Source organism: Misgurnus anguillicaudatus, chromosome 16 (assembly GCF_027580225.2).
Source record: "Misgurnus anguillicaudatus chromosome 16, ASM2758022v2, whole genome shotgun sequence".
NCBI classification, from domain to species: domain Eukaryota; kingdom Metazoa; phylum Chordata; class Actinopteri; order Cypriniformes; family Cobitidae; genus Misgurnus; species Misgurnus anguillicaudatus.
Genome location: NC_073352.2, coordinates 7,798,470 through 7,819,025, shown reverse-complemented (window position 1 = coordinate 7,819,025; position 20,556 = coordinate 7,798,470). Strand labels below are relative to the sequence as shown.

At 37.5% G+C, this 20,556-nt stretch overlaps 3 long non-coding RNA genes across 4 annotated transcripts in view; 2 read left to right on the top strand and 1 right to left on the bottom strand.

The window, feature by feature from the left end:
• LOC141350025 (uncharacterized) overlaps positions 1–20,556 on the top strand; it is a 341,096-nt gene that overhangs the window by 285,265 nt on the left and 35,275 nt on the right. The window lies entirely within an intron of this gene.
• Positions 468–5,971, top strand: LOC141350117 (uncharacterized). 2 transcript variants are annotated; one of them, XR_012358089.1, is made up of 7 exons: positions 468–695; positions 808–966; positions 1,615–1,785; positions 1,889–1,996; positions 5,063–5,145; positions 5,238–5,341; positions 5,870–5,971. It is a non-coding gene; the product is annotated as an uncharacterized lncRNA (long non-coding RNA). The 2 variants fall into 2 exon arrangements; XR_012358088.1 differs by having other exon boundaries at positions 1,871–1,996.
• Positions 10,898–20,556, bottom strand: part of LOC141350026 (uncharacterized) — a 413,142-nt gene continuing 403,483 nt past the window's right edge. The window contains exon 5 of the long non-coding RNA XR_012357898.1: positions 10,898–11,246. This is a non-coding gene — a long non-coding RNA (uncharacterized lncRNA). The remainder of the gene's footprint in view (positions 11,247–20,556) is intronic.

Genomic DNA, 20,556 nt, shown 5'->3' with positions numbered 1-20,556 from the left:
GTTGTGTTTTATTGGTTTATGTCAAGTTGTCATAACAAAGATATCTCAAACAAAGAGGTATGTAAAATAAAATGAAAGTTTCTAAGCAGTTGCACAGATCTAAATGCTTTTTGGCATTCAGAAATAGACCCAGTTAGATTTCAGCCTAATAGGGATACTTGCACTGAATCATCAATTTCACATGTATTTTGTGTATTTTAAAAATACAAAATACTGTATTTGAATTTAAATACATTTTTTGACACAGTATTTTGTATTTGTATTTAAATACATTTTTTGACACAGTATTTTGTATTTGTATTTAAATACATTTTTTGACACAGTATTTTGTATTTGTATTTGAAATACATTTCCATGTATTTATGCCCATCTCTGGAGCAGAGGATGTTATTTTCATAGCAGACATGCTCAAATCAAGGTGAGTATATTTGTTGAGATTGTGTTCTTGCAGTATTTTGATAATTCTAAAGTGTGCGATTTAGAGTGCAATAATTGTGTGAACTGCTCAAGAGTTGGCTGTATTTCAGTATTACCATACAAGGCACACTTTCTTTTATGCAAGGCAGAGGAACCCAAGGGCAAAGCAACAGCCATTAAAGGGAGTACATTTAATGTCAGATAGGTGGAGAAAATGCTGAAGGACGTCCACTACTAAAACGAAGCAGAAGTGAAGAGATGCAAAGCTTCAGCTACAGGTATCCATGTTCTACCAGATTATTTGTGATTTGTCAGCCTCATTTTTTCTAAGCTATATTACTGTGCCCATTGTTAATGCTTTCTCACAAATTATTGAACTTCTGTTTTCAGTCTGTTTATTGCCTACAGTGAGACCTGCACATTTCTGCACTTGTGACCATGCAAACATCCAGTGTAGAGCACTTCACCTGCCCGGCATGTACACCCAACAATGCTCGCTCTTTGTGCAGATGGCAACAGAAAAACCTACAGATTCCGCCAGTCAAAAGAGTTAGTTCTTTTACTCTTGTAGTTTTAAGGAAAAAGAAACTTTTTGATTTAAATCCATCATTTGAAATGTGTAATTTTTGCTTTATGTATCCCGGCTGTTGTGAGCTTATATAATACGTAAGGAATATTTGACAGTGGGCTGCTACGCAGCAGGTGTGCATTATTTTCAAATAATTTAAAGGACTGGAGTCAATTATTCTGCTTATACCACAGTTACCACAAACATTGCTTTGGGTATTTTAAGACATTTGACAGGTTAGGTGTGCGTTTTACAAAAGTAATCATTTGGATATGGGAATGTGTGCTGGCACCCAAAGTGGCTAGTTTAATAGCTTGGTCATTCATTATTACATATAAATGTGTCACCCTGACTTTCAACTAGTTTGTGTCCCTGGAGTAGACAAAGCAGAAGATTATCTTTTTAATGCTCCATGAATCCTGAAAAACCTTTAGTTTAAAAGTAAACCTTTATTGTCTACAATCATTATAAAGATGCCTGTTGGTGTGATGTAATTTGAAACTAACAGAAAAGTAAGCAAACTTGATGAAGAGGGCCTTGAGGTGGTTGTTTGCAGACACGGAGTGCTACTCAAGGCTCTTAATGTGCCGGGGAGTAATATTTTCTTATCCACCTATACCTACCTGCAGAAGGAGCTTCAAGCAGCCACAAAAGGAGAGTTCTTTTGAACAGATATTGCTTGCAAGTATTGGCCATACCTTGAGAAGGCGTCAGTCTCCATGTTGGAACTCAGACCTTTTCTGCAGATGAGACCTTTCCTTTCTGTCTTTCATGCCAAGGCTCATTCAACCAAGTGTCAGGTAATGCATATTCTTTATCGTACCATTTGAAATTGTATTTGTATTCATTATTAATACACTGTAACTGTTTATGGTTGTAATATAGGTGTCACACATTTGTTAGATAATCTGGCAAAAATCAGGAAGGTGCTGGTACAACTGCAGTTGTGGAGGTCGAAATGGTCAACAGCAACCTGTCTCGTTGTGGCCTCACAACCAAGTATCTGGCAGGGTCCGAAATTAACTTTTTGGCTCACCTGCCACGGGGACTGGTAGATGAAAAAATCCACCGGCCAAAAACAAATTTTTACAGTACTTTTAATGTTGAATATTAAGATAAAACATCTATCAAAACACAAATAACACATATCAAATTTCAGGACATATCAATCATCAGTACAAATATTAACTGAAGTCACAGATAAGAAAATGCCACTAGACTTTGTGGGCATAGCACAGGCTTATTCAATTAGTTTTACCACAGGCCAAATTTTGCCAATACAAAGCCAGTAGGGCCTCTAACCACAATGTTTAATCTGCTATTCTTGTTGTTTTTTTATGCAGTTGTTTTTTAAGAAACAAAAAGACTGGATTTCCATGTAAACCAACTTTCCTGCTCATCCCCACACCAGATATACTCACCATTGGATTAGTAGTGGGTCACAATCCAGTTACAGACTGGATAATTTTTTCGATCAGAAAAACAGGGGCTACTGTCGCTTTAAGAGCGATTGTGCACAGAGTCACTCTCTTCACTGCGTGTACAATCTATACTTTAAAGCTTGCTGCGAGAGATTTAATTTTCTTACGTGAGGATAATAATGACTGACGGGACGAAGTTGGAGGATTTGCCCAACAAATCTATGACAAATGACGAATTGGTTCCTGTACTGCATCTTTTTGCGCGATCGCGAAAGTGAAAGTAAAACTCGAGCACGCGCTCAAACGTAATTTAAGTTTCCAATGCCTGAATTTCATACACCATTATTACCCATACAAATCTGTGAAAGAATGCATAAGCATTTAAATATATTTATTCCTCCCTATAAGTCAAGATAGCCCGACGGGCAGGGCGGGGATACATTTTGATAGCTAATATGCAGCAGATAGCTGCAGACCGCAAGTTACCTGCAGTACTAGCTAGCAACAAGACCGTCTCTAGTGCGAGACTTGGAGCATAGAGACGTTCTGTGGCTAGCTCACCTCGTTCCCAGATTAGTTACTGGCAAACACATTATATTGCATTAATATTTTGGTATAAAAATCACCCGCCAGTGTGGCGGGTAGCCTTTTGAATTTAGTCGTCAAACGGAAAATCTACCCGCATTTGGCGCTTGGTGGGTGTTAATTTCGGACCCTGATCTGGTAATTGATGCCTATTTATAATATTTTAGGAAACCTGTCTTTATTTTTTCACTTTTTTATTCTTTCTGTCTAGTACTTTGAGATTGCATAAGAGTAAGCTGTACTGTTCAAAGTACATAAAAAATTGGCATGTAGTTCTCTCTTAAATTTTAAAGCTCCACTGTGTAGGATCTACTCCCATCAAGCGGTGAAAGTCTATATGACAACCAACTGAATATTACTTTCTAGCCCCGCCCCCCATTCGGAACGCGTTTTAACTCGTACGGTGGCCCGGCCGTGTCATGCCAAGGTTAACATGGCTTCCAGTAGCTACAAAGCAAAAGCAATGAAAAAAATGAACAATTTGCAATGTCATTTGCGTGTGATCCATCAAAGCACACAGATTTATGTTTAACATGGAAAAAGTCTGATTGTCATGATATATCCGCTTAAAATCACATACAAAAAGCAACCATAAACGTAGCTTAGACACTCCTTTTTCATCCACGCGAGGAAAAATATCACAGGGGCTGTTAAACTTGGTATTAAGATGTGTTTTCGTCGATCAGATCACAAGTGGACGAGAGAGACACATTACTTTTACACTTGGTGTTTAAATCCGTCTCTTTTTGTCCATTTTCGACCGCTTCTCTTCAGATTACTGAGGAGATGGTCTGTGGACGAGTCCCTCATGAGCTAGAGTAATGACGGGTTTAAATGGACACGAACTAATATGTCAGAGTCCAATGCTTATGTTTAAGTAAACGTTACATGTCCGTGTATATGTAAGAGCTTTCTCTGATATTGGTGAAATAAGATCGCTCAACTTTCACACGCTTGTAAAATGAAACGAAAGACGCGCAGATCAGACGCTTTTATCAATGAAAGGCTAAAAATAGCACTGTACACCGTGTGTTTGTGTTAGAGGTCAGAAAAGATGAAAAACATTTATTTCAGTACCTCAGATTACATAAATGGGCGGAGAGACGGCGTGTGGCTGTTCCAAGACATTAAACCACATGCATGTTTACACTAACAAGTGTTACGCATACCCATGCTATAGTTAGCCAAGGAACTATAAAACTTCAAGTTTACAACATAAACTGTATAGATGTAAACGAATATGCTGAATTACCTGTGGTGAAGATAGAAAGTAACTTAGCAACTTCATTGTCCAATGAGACCCATCTTGGAAAACGAACTCCAATATTGACTTTGGTCTTGGTGTTTTTCCTGTCGCGTTGTCGTTTAAAATCCCTGTTTCGCTTCCTTGGCGACTTGTTTTAATGTCCTCGAGAATATGTCTTCAACAGGCTTTCAAAGCATTAGATCGCAGGTTTATCACGGCGTGCGGCCGAAGGATTCAGTCTAACGCAGGACGCAGGTCGCATATCCGGGCTGCATACGTCATCAAGCCTGGTTTATTTAAATTAACTGAGCATTACATTCGCAAGTCATAAGCATATTACATCAATTTACAATTAACTAAGAATAAATGTCAGCTTTATAATTGTTAATATTCTGAAATAAGACTGTCTTGATGACGTATACCGCCTACACATGCAACCTCCGTAGGCTTCAGCTCGCGGCCAGCTTGAGTGTACTCTGAAAGCGCGAAAGGCGGAGCTTGAATTTCAGGAATGTCCCTCGTCGGCGAATGTATTTCAAAGATGGAGGCACAACATGGATTCAACCAGAGAGCGCTACGGCGGTATGTATTTTAAATAGCAGATTCTACACTTACGAGAATACTTTGATTAGTGGGGTGGAAGTAATTACACATGAATGAGCACATACTTTTGGAAGAAAACATGGGTTTTTGCTAAGAATTAACTAAAAAAAGTACACACTGGAGCTTTAAACTCAATTGTCAGTTTCTGGATTAATTGAAATACCACAAGCATTAATGGGACCTTTCTTCCTTCATCACATACATGTATTGTTAATAGCCAAGAATGACATGCTAACTGTCCATGCTATTGGGTGGAACCAACGGAAGCAAGAAGGCCTTCAGCATTATCCAGCAGATACATCAAGGTCTTATATTATGACAGAGTTATATAGACACAACGATTTTTCTCACTTTTAAAGATTGCAAGGACAAACATATTTTTATGGCATTCTTTCAGAAAGGCTGAGTCTCAGAGACGGGAAGATTTGAGCAGTGAACTGGGGTGTCCTGAGAACATTGTGGATCAGTGGGTACAAGATGTCAGACAATAGGCTACTGATGGTAATGTATTTTATGGACATTATTAAAATTGGTTTACAATATTGCAGTGTGATAACCAATTTTGTAACTGAGAATCTTTGCCATGCATACGTATTTAAGTAAAGGTATGTCCTGTTTTAATCGCAATAAACTTGTATCCTTGTAAACTCCTTTGAGACATTAATTTGATTTATACCACGGGTCTGTTGAATGCTGCATTCTGATTGGCTGAGAAATGTTCTATGGGTGTTGATTATTTTTCTGTAAACCGCACACCTATCTTTTCAAATGTCTTAAAAAAGGCACCAGAGCAATGTTTGTGGTAACCGTGGTATAAGAGGAATAATTGACTCCGGTCCTTTGAATTATTTGAAAAAAATGCACACCTGCGGTGTAACGGCACTCCGCTTCGCGTCATGCCGCATTACCACCTTGGTGTGCATTATTTTCTTATAATTCAATGGCCCGTCGTCAATTATTTCTTACCTGGGACATGTACAGCCTAAAAGACATCATAATCATTTACTTGTATTATTATTTTTGCTTTAGGATTTGGTAGGTACCAGATGTGATGACCTACATAACCTTCAGAAATCAATTGAACAAATGTTTCTTAGTCTTCTTCGAAAAGCCAGCCTTTATAATCACACTAGTATGTTGATAACTCATCTAAACCATTTTGTCATTTTTGTTGAGTGCAGTTATACCAGGGGTATGTTGAATGCTGTATTCTGATTGGCTGAGAAATGTTCTGTGGGTATGCATTAATTTATGATAACTGCACACCTAACTTGTCAAATGTCTTAAAAATAGGCACCATAGCAATGTTTGTGGTAACTGTGGTATAAGAGGAATGATTGACTCCGGTCCTTTGAATTATTTGAAAATAATGCACACCCGCGGAGCATCCGGTTTGCGTCGTGCCTCATTGCACCAAATGTGCTTTTGCACCAAAAGTGCTTTTGAGAGAAACAACAGATATAGAACAAACATAATATTTTTTGTCTGTACTTTTAAATTATTGAGTGACAAAATTACAATGTGCATTTTAATTTTACAATGCTGCTACTCTGAAGATTTAGTCCATTATTTTTCATTAGGGTGATGTTGAAACTAGGTCTTCAGCAGGCTTACACCACATGTGATATAAGGAGAATTATTTAAAGGCTCATAAGCAGCAAAGAAGTTGTTCTTATATAGATATAAAGATAAAGGGAGACAATCTTTACTGTGTGACTGTTTCTTTTTAACCTCTCATAGCCGACTTTCTGAATCAAATATTTTGCACCCTGCACCAGATTATGGGCTGTACATGCACTGCTTTTGTTTTGCTTGCTTTTCAGAATATACCAGTCAAAATTGTGTTTAAGATGTTGTTATTTGTGTGACTTCAGAATCCAGCAACACCCTCACCAAGAAGATTTTTTTGATGTATACATGTCAAAAGTGCGCCTTCAAGAAGCAAAGATCATTGTGATGAGGGAGATGAGACACCACTGCACCGCACCTATCTCAGAAGCCTGGCTAGGAACATCAGGAAAATTATATCAGAAATGTCTTCAGGCAAAAACAGTGGTAAGAGGCTAACTTTTATTACCATCTTGCAATGATGCATGCCATTGGTTTCTATAAATAAGGGTTACAAAAGTCTCAAGACACATGTTAGTTTCACATTCTGAAATCAAGTTCCTTTGTCATTTGGTGATAAAAATCACAGCTAATCTAGATGATTAGACGCACTGAATAGCAAATACGACAATAAAACCCCACTCAATTTTAGATCCTGAAGTGTTACGTTATAGTTTTCTTGTGGTTGGATCTTAATGATCTGTAGTTCTTTACATAGAATAGAAACAAAGAAAATCAAGACACAATGAAAGCATGGCAATTGTTGTATATAGTTTAGAAAGGAGTACATGGAGGTATTTAAATTTATTTCCTAATAGTATAATGTAATTAGTAATACTAATGTGAAATCTTTAGGAATATAATTGGACCTTCATAATGAAAGCAGTATTAACATAATGTACAAAATAAGCCTCAAGTAAAATCTCTAAGTATTTTCATGCATCCCTTCAATTTTTCCTTTTAGGCAGTTTAAGTGGAGTTCAGATGACAGTGATTTTGGAACTCTGAACTGGTGTATGCATTTAGACTGTGTGTCACACTGAACTGCAGGTGTGTTTCATGGAAAACATAAAACTATTTGGAAATGTAATGGATGTCTGATACAGTGCTTTTATTTTAGACAACCGTTTCCTGCAGTGTGTAAGCAACATTAGCCTCATAGATTGATGGGAAACTACTGTTAAATAAGTTTTTGTATGATAATACATATCTCTGTTTACAAGCAGCAGGTTAGCTATTAGGTTTCCCCTCCACCTCTGATGTTTCACAGACTACTCCTACAGTCAACTGTGTTGCTACAACTTGCAAATGCCACAATCCTCTTGCAGTGGTTACTTCACCAAACTGTGCCCATATCATCTTGTCAACATAATGACATTTACTGTAGAAAAATGTGCAAATCTATTTTGCCTGTGTTACATATGTTACTATTATTGTTATATAGTTTTATACTGTATAAAGTTTTTTCACAGTGATTGTGGATACTTTTGGAGTGAACTAAGTGTATGTCATTAGATGAAATACTTTCCATAAATGACTGATCAATAGCCTACCCATATTTGATGCATGAGTTAATACTGTTGTTACCTTTTCAATGAAAGGAAATGTTTTACAATGCCATTTTCTTGAGGTAACTATTAAACTGTTTCATTTTTGTACCTGCAAAATTGTTTGCTAAAGCGTTGTTTACTTTTCCCTGTTTTGAAAATGAGATGTAAAACTACTTTATTTATTTATGCCTTAAAAATTTTTTATTTTTTAATACAGTATAAATAATAAAAAGTTTTTATTTATTTATTTTATACTGTTGTGTTTTATTTTTTTTGGAATTGTTTTTATAATTAATAAATGTTTTTCATTACACTGCTGCATAACTTTGCTCTAGATAATAGTAGGGTATTAACACTAGACAGTTCAAAGATGATTAACTTTTAAGTTATGTATACTATAAATACATATATTTACATATAGTATGTGTGAATGCTTTTGGTCTTTGATTAAATGCTTGTCAGCACGGGAAAGTGCTTTCTAAATAAAGTTATTTTTATTATTTGCTGTGTTTTCTGTATTAAAACCTAAAAGTTAGACATACTAAACTTAACCCAAAGAAAACGAATACAATAGGATAATTGGAGACCCTAAAATTTCTTTGGAGTGTTGTTTTTATTAGTAAATCAGTGATGGTGACCCGTCCGACTTGAGGGTGTAGCATACACCGCGTAGCCCAGCCAAACGGATAAGCAATGGATGGATAGAAATAAATAGCCAGCCCCTAACATTTAGTGCCTAAATTTCAATCTGAAACGCAATTATAAATAATGACATTTTAAATGATTTCTTAGCAATATCAGTATCTTTTTCCCCAATACGTTTATCTTACTTAGGCCTATGTGTCTGTGGTCAGGCTGTTAGCTTAGCAACTAGCATGAACTCGTTTGAATTCTTACAATATGTTTTATTGTTTGGCAATAGCATGTCTGTTAGAAAGTCACTTTATACTATAGTTCTTTTGAAAAGATGTAAACAATACTGGTCCAGAGGCACTTCCTGTTTCAGTTTATGACTGTTATTTCACACATATGCTAGGCTATATCATTATCTTTAAGATGTTTGTTTAACTTTTTGACTCAGTTCTATATGTTCTGTTGGTTGTAATTTATCCCAACATTTATCTAGTGTTAAAAAACTGAAACAGGAAGTGCTTCTGGGCCAGTGTTGTTTACATCTTTTGAAATGGTCTATTTACAACCCTAGTTTGCAAACCTAAGAACTACATATTTAACAGTCTATAATACACTGCAACAGGGAAATTATTTGTATAGTGTTTTTCATGTCTGGAACATTAAACCCTAATGGAAAAACAGCAGACCAGCATAATTCCCATGCTGGTTTGGTGCTTGTTTAGCTGGTCACCAGCATACCAGCACCAAAACACAACATATAGCATGCTTTTCTTGCTGGTATGACCTGCATGGGATTGGTGCTGGTATGCGATGACCACCAGCACCAACCCAGCATGGGAATTATGCTGGTCATCAGCAAACCAGCACCAAAACAGCATACCAGCATGAGTATGCATTTAGGGTTATGCAGAAGTGAAGAACAGTAGTGTTGTCAGAATTAAAAATTATACATGACAGCAAAGTGAAATTTAATTTGTATCACGTTTTGTGATGCTATCTATTAGTGATCACACCAAACAGTACTCTTCATGATGGAAGAGTTCAAGGGCTTTGTAAAACAGTTGGTCTCATCATTGTAGTCCCTTTCCTTTTCTGAATGATGAGACTCACATATATGCATCATTTTTATAGTTCAGAGGTCAATATATCAAAACAAAGCAACTGTATATTTGGTTTAGTCCTATGACAACATTTTTAATTTCACTCTGCCCACTCAGCCCTTGTATCACACATTTCAAAGACATGAAATGGTCCAGTGCATTTGTCAGACATAGTATTCAATTCCTTAATGAATTTTTTTCTTATTTGAATCAAACACTACTGTGGGCCTCTTGGGATATTTGTTTGTCACAAACCCTAACACAATAAATACTGTAATCGATTGAATTGTACCTCAAGAAAACAGTTTTAGAGTAATCTCAAATCAATAGTGTTGTAACTTTTGTATTTTAATTCATAGTCATATTAAAAATAGTAACAGTATCATTATAGATGGCCCTCAAAGCAGCAACAGTTGAGGGGGGCTGATCACATCCCAATTAGCTTCAAGTAATGTACTGCAGAACTCCAGTGTCCATCCTCTTAATTTTATCATGTCTGTCTGTTTGGGCTGTGCACATATGGGTAAGTGGTTATTTTCAGAATCATCATCTAATTTAAAGAGCTATTATATGACACACTGATGTTTTAAAACTTGTCTATTGCTCAGAAGTTCACAATGCATTTGGCAACATTTAAATGATGGTGTGATTACTCAACACCTTATGCATTGTTGGTTTATATATGTTGCATACTGAGACTATTTCTGGTGCACTTATGTATTGTTGTTCTTGTGTTGCTCTTAATGCTACCTTCATTTGTAAGTCGCTTTGGACAAAAGCGTCTGCAAAATTATTAAATGTATAAACAATTACTTATTTCCCACCATCAATCTTCAAGTAAAAAAAGCTTTGTATAGAGTTGTCTATCATGTTGCCACTAAAAAATTAAGGTGCTCTAAACCACAGCATTTTCATTGCTTGATAGATAAAATGTTTAGGTAAAATATGTGATCAATTAGAATGGATGATTGATTTGTTTTTAACAACACAAGACAGGCAGAACAAAATATCTTGTTTCTAGAAACTAAACAGTTTTCCTATAAATAATACAAGGATCAGCAGCTATGGATGTTTTTTATTCTCTGAGCAAATACATTTTATGTTGTCTTGAATGTTCACCAAGTAGACTTTTTAATAAATAGTGTGTGTGAAAATAAAGAAACCAATGAATTCCTCAATGTTTATTGAAAAAAGTAAAGTAAATAGACTCACTGTACTTAACATCATTACATCACAGTAGAATATAACATCGATTAAAACAGTTAAATTGACAATAATTTGGTTGCAAAACAGTTTTAACAGTATTCAGTATAATATCCAAAAAAAGTGCAAAAAAGCAAGTGAAAGGAGGAGCAATAAAAGGGTCCAGGAAACAAGTGTTTGTTTAAAACAAAAGAAAAACAAGTTACACAGAGAAAATAATAGTGCTTCTTATTGTATCAGGTCCCCAAGAAGATGCCGAAGCACTAACAAGTGTCCCCATCCGCCACCCACTCCAATGGCCACTTCTTTTATCTGTAACCAGTGTTGGGCAAGTTACTTCCAAAGTGTAATACATTATATATTACAAATTACTGTCATTTGAAAGTAATTAGTTACATTACAATATTACTGTTTCTGAACTGTAATGAGTTACACTACTTTTGAGTTACTTTCATCAAAAGAACAGAAGTATGACTAGGCATTATAAAATGTTAAAATGTAGTTTGTTGCTGCTTATAAATCTAGAAGTTATGTGTTGGCCCTCGAGCTTTGAATAGGCAAAGTGAAGACTTATGGCAAAATACAGTAACAATTACTGTCATAATCATAAACATAGACAAATGATCTGGTAAAAGTCTGGTAAATTATGGTACACATACCAAACACAATAGAGCCCACTATAATGCAACCTATAGCCTAATAACATGGTAAGACACGCAACCTTTTTTCATTTCTATTCTTTTGATCACTTTTAATTCAGATTCACAGCACAAACCTGGCATGCACTGGATTGACACAACTTATCAAAAAGTCCTATTGGAGGATTAGGCCTCAAGGAATAATAATGTACTTCACTAATGTTATGTTGTAGTTTAGGTTGCTGTTTGTAATAAAACTGTAGATAGCATAGGAATAGCCTAGCAATCTATTATGTATATGGACTGTAATCATAGCAAAGCTTACCTTGTCATTGCTGGTGTGATATGGATTTTACTGGCAACATGTAAAAGTCTCTTTACTTCTGAGGTTCAAGCAGCACAGGAGACCGATAGAAACGTTCTGTTGCTCTTAGTGCTCTTATTCGCAAAATTATGCATGTGCGGAGCTACCGGACCTGATTGCGACCACTTCAGTCAATGCTTATAATACAGCCGCGGACTTCCCAGATTCGGCTCTTTAAGAAACATCTCTATATTTGATGCGCACCGCGTCCAAATCGCATTTCAAATACAAAGTTAAAGAACTTGTTGCATACAGCACGTGGAAATAGACATACGCTGCGTCTCAAACCGCCTACTTCCATACTATATAGTAGGCAAAGAGTACGAGAAGCAGTGCTTTTCGCCCACTATATAGTATGGAAGTATGCGGTTTGGGACGCAGCCATTTACACAGCTTTTTCATGTGTGGATGCTGGTCGCGCGCATTGGTCAAAAATAAAAATTGTAAATAACACGGTCTAATTTTGAAATGCATTGTTGTAACGCGCTCGTTACTAAGACTGTAACGAGTAAAATATTACCAAAATTTTACGAGTAATGCGTTATATTACTGTGTTACAGCAAAAACTAATATATTACTGTAATATATTATATTTTGTAATGCGTTACTCCCAACACTGTCTGTAACACAAAAAGAAAAAAATGCAATTACATGTTTGGTTGGGCAAATAAACTGTAGACACATTAAAGGAGAACACCACAGTTTTTCAATATTTACTATGTTCTTACCTCAACTTAGATGAATACATACATATCTTTTTTCAACGCGTGCCCTTAATCTTTGTACAACGCTTCTTGAATGTGTTAGCATTTAGCCTAGCCCCATTCATTCCTTAGGATCCAAACAGGGTTCAATTTAGGAGCCACCAAACACTTCCATGGTTTCCACACTTTCCATGTTTTGTTTTGTGCCACCATACTTACTCGTGTAACTACTCATGTAAGAGTCTTTAAATATGGAAAACATGGAAGTGTTTGGTGGCTTCTAAATTCATCCCTGTTTGGATCCTGAGGAATAAATGGTGCTAGGCTAAATGCTAAAGCATTCAAGAAGCGCTGTACAAAGATTAAGTGCACGCATTGAAAAAAATATATGTATTCATTTGTCTAAGTTACATAGTAAATATTGAAAATAGTGGTGTTTTCCTTTAAGACACACATTAAAACTTCAGCTGTTTTCCTAAAGCTGTGTTTTGGTGGGGTTTTATTAAATCACAGTAGAATATTCAAGTCAACAATGCAAAAGAAAGCCTTCATTGTTCTTTTACATCAATTTTGTGTTAATGCATTACTTGACTTATTGCATTTTGTTCTGGTAACTCCAAAGAGAGGAATGTGAAGTTCACATTTAACTTTAAGACAACATATGTGATAAATGAATCACAATGTTAACATTAACAATTAAAGACAAGCCATGTGCAAATTCATTATTCAACAACTTTGTCTTTAATTATATGGAGAAAATATTCCGCAGTCTAATTCCCGTAGTTTAAAATCACCTGTGTTTCCAACGTCACAAACATAATATAACCAATCACATCAACACAGTTGAACGCGTGCATCAGTAGTATGCATTTATGTATGTATTAGGGGTGGCACGGTTCACAAAACCCTCGGTTCGGTTCGTATCACGGTTGTATGGTCACGGTTCTCGGTTCAGTACGGTTCTTGTTGTTATTTTTTCTTTTAATTTTTAACACTCCAGAAATGTATTACCTTATTAATGTATTAATTATCCATAATTTAGGATACAGTATTAAAAAAGTTATATCATGTAATCATGCACAAACTGAATTTGACTTTAAGCACATTATTGGGACCATCTCTGAGAAAAGCCAGGTGAGATTTTGATACAGCAAGAGGGAAGACATTGATGATTTCAACATGCTTTTCATTTATTTGGCAAAAAAGAGAATGTGTATTGCCATCTACATGAACTTATGTGCCTTTTTAGCACACAAAGATAACTTGCATTTATCAAAATGCCTACTTCAGTGTAGCTCTAAGATTTATTACTGAGAGGCTGCTTAAATACTGCAGAGAGTTAGTGATGGGAAGTTCGGATCATTTTTCTGATTCGGATCTTTGAATCTCGTTCATCAAAATGAACGAATCTTTTTTTGAGTCATTTCGTTCTTTTCGTTCATTTAAAATATGATTACCTATAATTTCACAAATTACCCCAAAATAACCACTTATGCAAACAATTATGACATTTCTAACAAGTTATGAGAAATAAAAATCCCTATTTCATTATTTTTTGACACAAGCTCTGAAACCTGCACAAGAGATAGAAATGATTAGCTTACCTCCTAAGTCAGTCCTCGTGTACAAGTCAGGTTAATGCAGCCAAAGCCAAGAAACTGAACTTCATATTTATCACATTTGTATGCCTCCTCTCGTGTCTACAGATGTTTGTCAACTCGTCACTGTCTTACTGACTCTCTGTGTTCGGCCAGGCTGTGCCGTGTGATATATTCAGCACAGTATCGGGCCGGAAAGAGAAATGATTAGTTCATCATTCTCTCGAGTTCGGGACGGGTTCGAGTCTTTCGTTCTTCCTGTCAGCCATAGAGAGGCTATGCTTTCAGGACCGGAAAGATAAATGATTAGTTCATCTTTCGGTTCCGAGTCTTTTGTTCTTCCTGTCAGTCCCATAGAGGCTATGCTGTCAGTACCGGAAAAAGAAATGATTAGTTCATTCAAGTCTTGAGTTCGGGTTCGGCCGGGTCCGAGTCCTTATGTCACGTGATTGCTGGTATATCACATTAAATACAACATTAGATTCGTATTATTGATTGCGTCTGAATGTATCCTATATTGTTTTATATTTAGTAATTAAAATACAAAATATGTGCAAAAACATTATTTGAAAAATAAAAGTTCCATCTTATTGAAGAACGAAAGACTCGGACCCGACCGAACCCGAACTCGAAAGGTGAACTAATCATTTCTCTTTCCGGTACTCGTAGCATAGCATCTATGGGACTGACAGGAAGAACAAAAGACTCGAACCTGTCCCGAACTCGAGACTCAAGAGAATTATGAACTAATCATTTCTGTTTCAGATTCAGAACCCATATGTTGCGCAATGCGCATGCGCGGTCAACACAAAATGAATGAATCACTCTCTGAGACAACTCGGTAGTCCCGAGTCATATTAAAGATTCGTTCAAAATGAACGAATCGTTCACGAACGACACACCACTACAGAGAGTATATGTGGATGAGAGAGAAACATAACGTTTATACCTGTTATATTTAAATAGGTCTCTTTTGTCCACTTTTGACTACTTCTGTCCTGATTACTTTAAGGGGCAGTTTATGAAATAAGATCGCGCAACTTTCACACGCTAGCAAAATGAAACTACGCGGAAATCAGCCGCTTTCGTTTTATCAATGAAAGGCTAAAAATAGCGCTGAATACGAAAAGACGTAAAACAGTGTTCATTACCTCAGATTAGATAAATGGTCGGAGAGAAGGCTGTCGTGTGTGGTTGTATCTATTGTTTTATTTCCGCTGTCATCATAGGTAACATAAAATAAAAAAATGTTTCCACACACCAAACTTATACGACACTGGGGCATCCTCCAACTCCGGGCAGACTTCCATTTCTCTCCCTCTTGCCATTTCTACACGTAACATGACCGGCAGCACTCACTCTCCACAGCAGTCACCTCTTCTTTCGCGCTATTCGCGAAAGGGGAACACGCTATCTGGGGTCACATACAGGGCATGAGGCTACATTGTGCATGCCATGAACCGTTGAACCGTACGGCACACACGCGCTCCGAACCGAGACAAGCGAACCGAACGGTTCGGATGTTTTTCATGAACCGTGCCACCCCTAGTATGTATGTATGTATGTGTGTATGTATGTATGTATGTATGTGTATATATAGTCTAAGCTCAGCAGTTATGCGTCTAGACAGTGGTCACCAATCCTGGTCCTTCAGGTGTGTTTGATTAGGGTTGGAGCTAAAATCTGCAGAGACACCGTCCCTTCAGGACCAGGATTGGTGACCACTGGTCTTACTGTGAGTTCCCACCAGACGCGCTAGGGGCGGCAAAAACGCGCTATTCGCGCGAAGTTAAACGATTGAACCTTTTGAATGCATTCGCGCGTCTAGAGCGGAGTAGACGCGCGGAAAAAGCAAGCATTTGACGCGCGTCCGAGGCAAAATCCGCTTCTTGTAGGAGGGGCCAGTGCTATGCGGTTGTATGTTTGCAAGATGGCTGATGATGAGTGTGCTTTTATCGAGAGAGTTGGCGGTTTGTATTTGCTCTGGAGAGCAGAACAGCGGCGTAGGAGTCAGCGTCGCCGTAATTGGGTCCATCCGACCCTCCGGAGACGTTCGCAGTTTGGCGAGTTCCATCATTTGCTCCAGGAGCTGCGCCTGGATGACGGCCGCTTTCAGCGATACTTCCGCCTGTCTCGCGCCCAATTTGATGACCTGTTGTCCCGCATTGGAGCGAGGATCACCCTTCAGGACACCAACTACAGGCGCTCTATCCCAGCTGCGGAGCGCCTGTCTATCTGTCTTCGGTTAGTAAATTTATATGTATCGTTATTTTAAATACAGTATATTATATCCCTTACAAAAACTAACCATGGTTTTATTGTGGTAAAAGTGTAGTAACCATGTTTTTTTTGGTGTATTGATTACTATGGGCAAAACCACGGTTTTACTACAATAACCATATTTTTTTGTTTTAACTGTTGTTAAACCATGATTAATTTTCGTAAGGGATATATTAAATACAGTATGCTAATATACGCTATCTATCAATGTTTTTCCAACTACGGATACCAAATCAACCATGGCTTTACTACAGTTAAAACACAAAAACATGGTAACTGTAGTAAAACCATGGTAATCACAAAATAACCATGGTTTTGAACATAGTTTAATTATGGTTACTGTGGTAAAACCATGGGTTTGCTTATAGTAATAAATACACCAAAAAACATGGTTACTACACTTTACCACAATAAAACTATGGTTAATTTTTGTAAGGGCACTGTTGGTGCTCAGTAGGTCTTTGTATTTTAAGTACTGATTTAGTTTTATGTGGACCTGATTTTGTTCTAGTATAATAGTGGTTTAGACCTGGTTGAGTCCTACTTTTGTCCTGTGTTGTCCTAATTTAGTCCTGGTTTTTTAGTCACAGTTTAATCCTTGTTAAATTTTGATTTAGGCTTCCTTTAAATTCAATAAAGTGGTTGTATTGCAGTTTGCTTATAGTAATATAATAATAATAATAATAATAATATTAATATAATATTATTATAATATTTATAACTATGTTTTCTAGGTTTCTAGCCACTGGAGACTCATACAGGTCCATAGCGTCCAGCTACAGGGTTGGTGTCTCCACTGTGTGCCAGATCATCCCCCAGGTAGTGACTGCCATCTGGGACTGCCTTGTGGAGGACTACATGGCTGTGCCCACCACTGATACCTGGAGGTCCATCGCAGAGGGATTCCAGGAGCGGTGGAACTTCCCTCTGTGCTGTGGAGCGGTGGATGGGAAGCATGTGGTGATGAAGGCACCCCCCAACTCAGGATCTCAGTTCTACAATTACAAGGGAACCTTCTCCATCGTTCTCCTTGCAGTTGTGGATGCGAAGTATCGCTTCCGAGTGATCGATGTTGGGGGGTACGGCAGGACCAGTGACGGTGGGATTCTGGCGAACTCCGCCTTTGGACAGGCTCTCCAGGCTGGCACCCTTCATCTGCCTCCTGACCAGTCTCTTCCTGGAGCTGAAGAAAGAGGACCCCAGCCCCATGTCTTCGTGGCTGATGAAGCGTTTCCGCTGCGGAGGAACCTAATGCGGCCCTTTCCTGGACGCTCCCTTCCTCCAGAGAGGCGTGTATTCAATTACCGTCTCTCCAGAGCCCGGCTGGTGGTTGAGAACGCCTTTGGCATCCTCTCCTCACAGTGGAGGATGTACCGGCGGGTCATTGAGCTAAAGCCTGAAGTTGCAGAGAAGTGTGTGAAGGCAACATGTGTTCTCCACAACTTCATAAGATGTTCAGAGGGGAGAGAGACACCTGCTATGAGGGGCGCAGGAAATGCTGGAGAACAGCCGCTGCCAGGTCTGGGTCGGGTTGCGGCAAACAACTCCTCCAGAGAGGCTGTCCGGGTGAGGGATGTATTCATGGCACACTTCTCGGCGGAGGGAGCAGTACCATGGCAGCCAACAGAGTAGTGTTTGAAGTCCTACTTGTGACTTCCCCACAACGGCTCTTTTAAGAGCCACCCACCAACCTATAAAGAGCATCATAAAAGAATCTTACATATAACATATTGCATTTAATCTTAAAACACACATACATACATACATACATATATATATATATATATATATATATATATATATATATATATATATATATATATATATATATATATATATATATATTTATACAACAGTTCTCTCTGGTTCTCGAATCTGATTGGCTAAGAGCTATACGATATTGTACTGATAACGGCACTGTAGCCGCTTCACCTTTCGTATTATTCCGCCACCTAGTGAATGGAGGTCCTAAGCAGGCTCATCTCTGAATGGAAAAACACAGACGCGCTGTGTGAATCACTCTCCGTGTGTGTGTCTCATTAGTTTACTAGCTCATAAATCAGTCTGTGAATCCCCAATCGGAAGTTATTTTTCCGTCAAAGATCAGCGCTCTTAGATGTTACGTTAAAGTTTATGGGAGAAATGTCTTGTCACATCGTGTGGACGCTTAACACTTGGAAAGAGGAATATAAACACTCGTTTTTTTCTGGAGCTATATCTTTTATCAGAACGCGAAAACACCGTGGAACTGCAGGTAAGCCCCGCAGCTTTTAAATGTGGACATTGAGCATTTACTTTATCGTGACGTGACTATTAAAACATGTTATGAGATATCGCCACTGGTATATTTATAAGCAGCATGCGAAAACATCTCTCTGACACTTATAAAAAACCGTTTTGTATAGTACTGACAAGAACAAAGTTTAATAATAATAATCGAGTGCTCGTATCGCGTTAAGAATACATGAGAAAGCAATAGTAACGTTTCACAAGTATAGTTTTATTAACTTTTACCTCGCGCCAAAACAATAACAACACAAAAGACACTAAATATGAATAAAAAAACAAGTAAAAGTTTGATCATGACACCAAATACTGCTGATTTGATCTCATTTTGACGATCATCATAAACAAACAAGGCCAACATGAGAGCCAGGGAATACCTTTCAGAAATGTAGCCCAGAGAGGGCGGTGTTCAGCGGGGCGAGTGAACACTGATGTCCGCTCATGCTTTGGTTCTCATTTGTACCGAATCTCACTAAGCAAACGTTCAAACAGGCGCTATCTTTACTAATCGACTGCAGATTTAAATATAATACAGATACATTCTCGACTGAACTAATCTTAAAACTACACTTTGTGACCAAGAAACGGTAATATAAAGAAACGGCTTTTCCGTCCATTGAGTTGTTATGAGCTTCAAAGCAGCCGAAAGTTTTACCTGTCATTCTGGCCGCCCTCAAATCCGTGGCGGAAGAAGTAGTTCTCAAACAAAGAGGCTTTTAAAATAACTCCGTTGTTGTTTTCTAGTTTTCGTTTTTCAAACGTGTGCCGTCGAACTGTTGTATAAAAGCAATATCGCTCTCGGAGTCGTGTGATATAGCTCTATATCATCACGGCTGTGATTGCCTCCGGCACTCGGCCTGCGGCCTCGTGCCTCTGGCCTAATCACAGCCGTGATGATATAGAGCTATATCACACTCCTACTCGAGCGATATTGCTTAAATATATATATATATATATATATATCACACACACACACACACACACACACATATATATATGTATGTATATACGTGTGTGTTTTACAATTAAATGCAATATGTTTTCTATGTAAAATTATTGGTTTGTATGCTGTTTTGTTTTGCCTCCTTTCTTTAGCAGGTCATGGCTGCACTGTGTCTGGTCTATCCGTCTGCTCTACTCCTGCTGGCCTAGTTCCAGGCTGTCAGGTCCACCACAACATGCACATTTAATTTTAGACCCTGAGTCATTAACTTTTTTTAAATGGTAGGTTTTCCACGGGAGTATAAGGTAAAGTGATAAGGTAACACTTTATAATAATGTTCATAAGTTAACATTAGTTAATGTATTAACTAACATGAATAAACCATGAGCAATACATTTGTTACAGTATTTATTAATCTTTGTTAATGTTAGTTAATAGAAATAAAGCTGTTCATTGTTTGTTCATCTTATTTCACAGTGCATTAAATAACGTTAATCAAATTTTAATAAAGTATTAGTAACTGTTGAAATTAACATTAATAAAGATTAATAAATGCTGTATAAGTGCAGTTCATCATTAGTTAACTACATTAGTTAACATGAACTAATGTTAACTAAATAACATTATTTTAAAGTGTTACCAGTGATAAAAGCATACATTATTAGTAGTCCATGCATGGTAAACAAGCCCATATTTGGGGTTGTTCATCTAATTCAGAAATGTATGACTGCAAGTTTGTCACATTCATAAGTAACATAGCTGAACAATGTCATTCCTCTTTTGATGTTTAATAATTCTATAGGTATGTG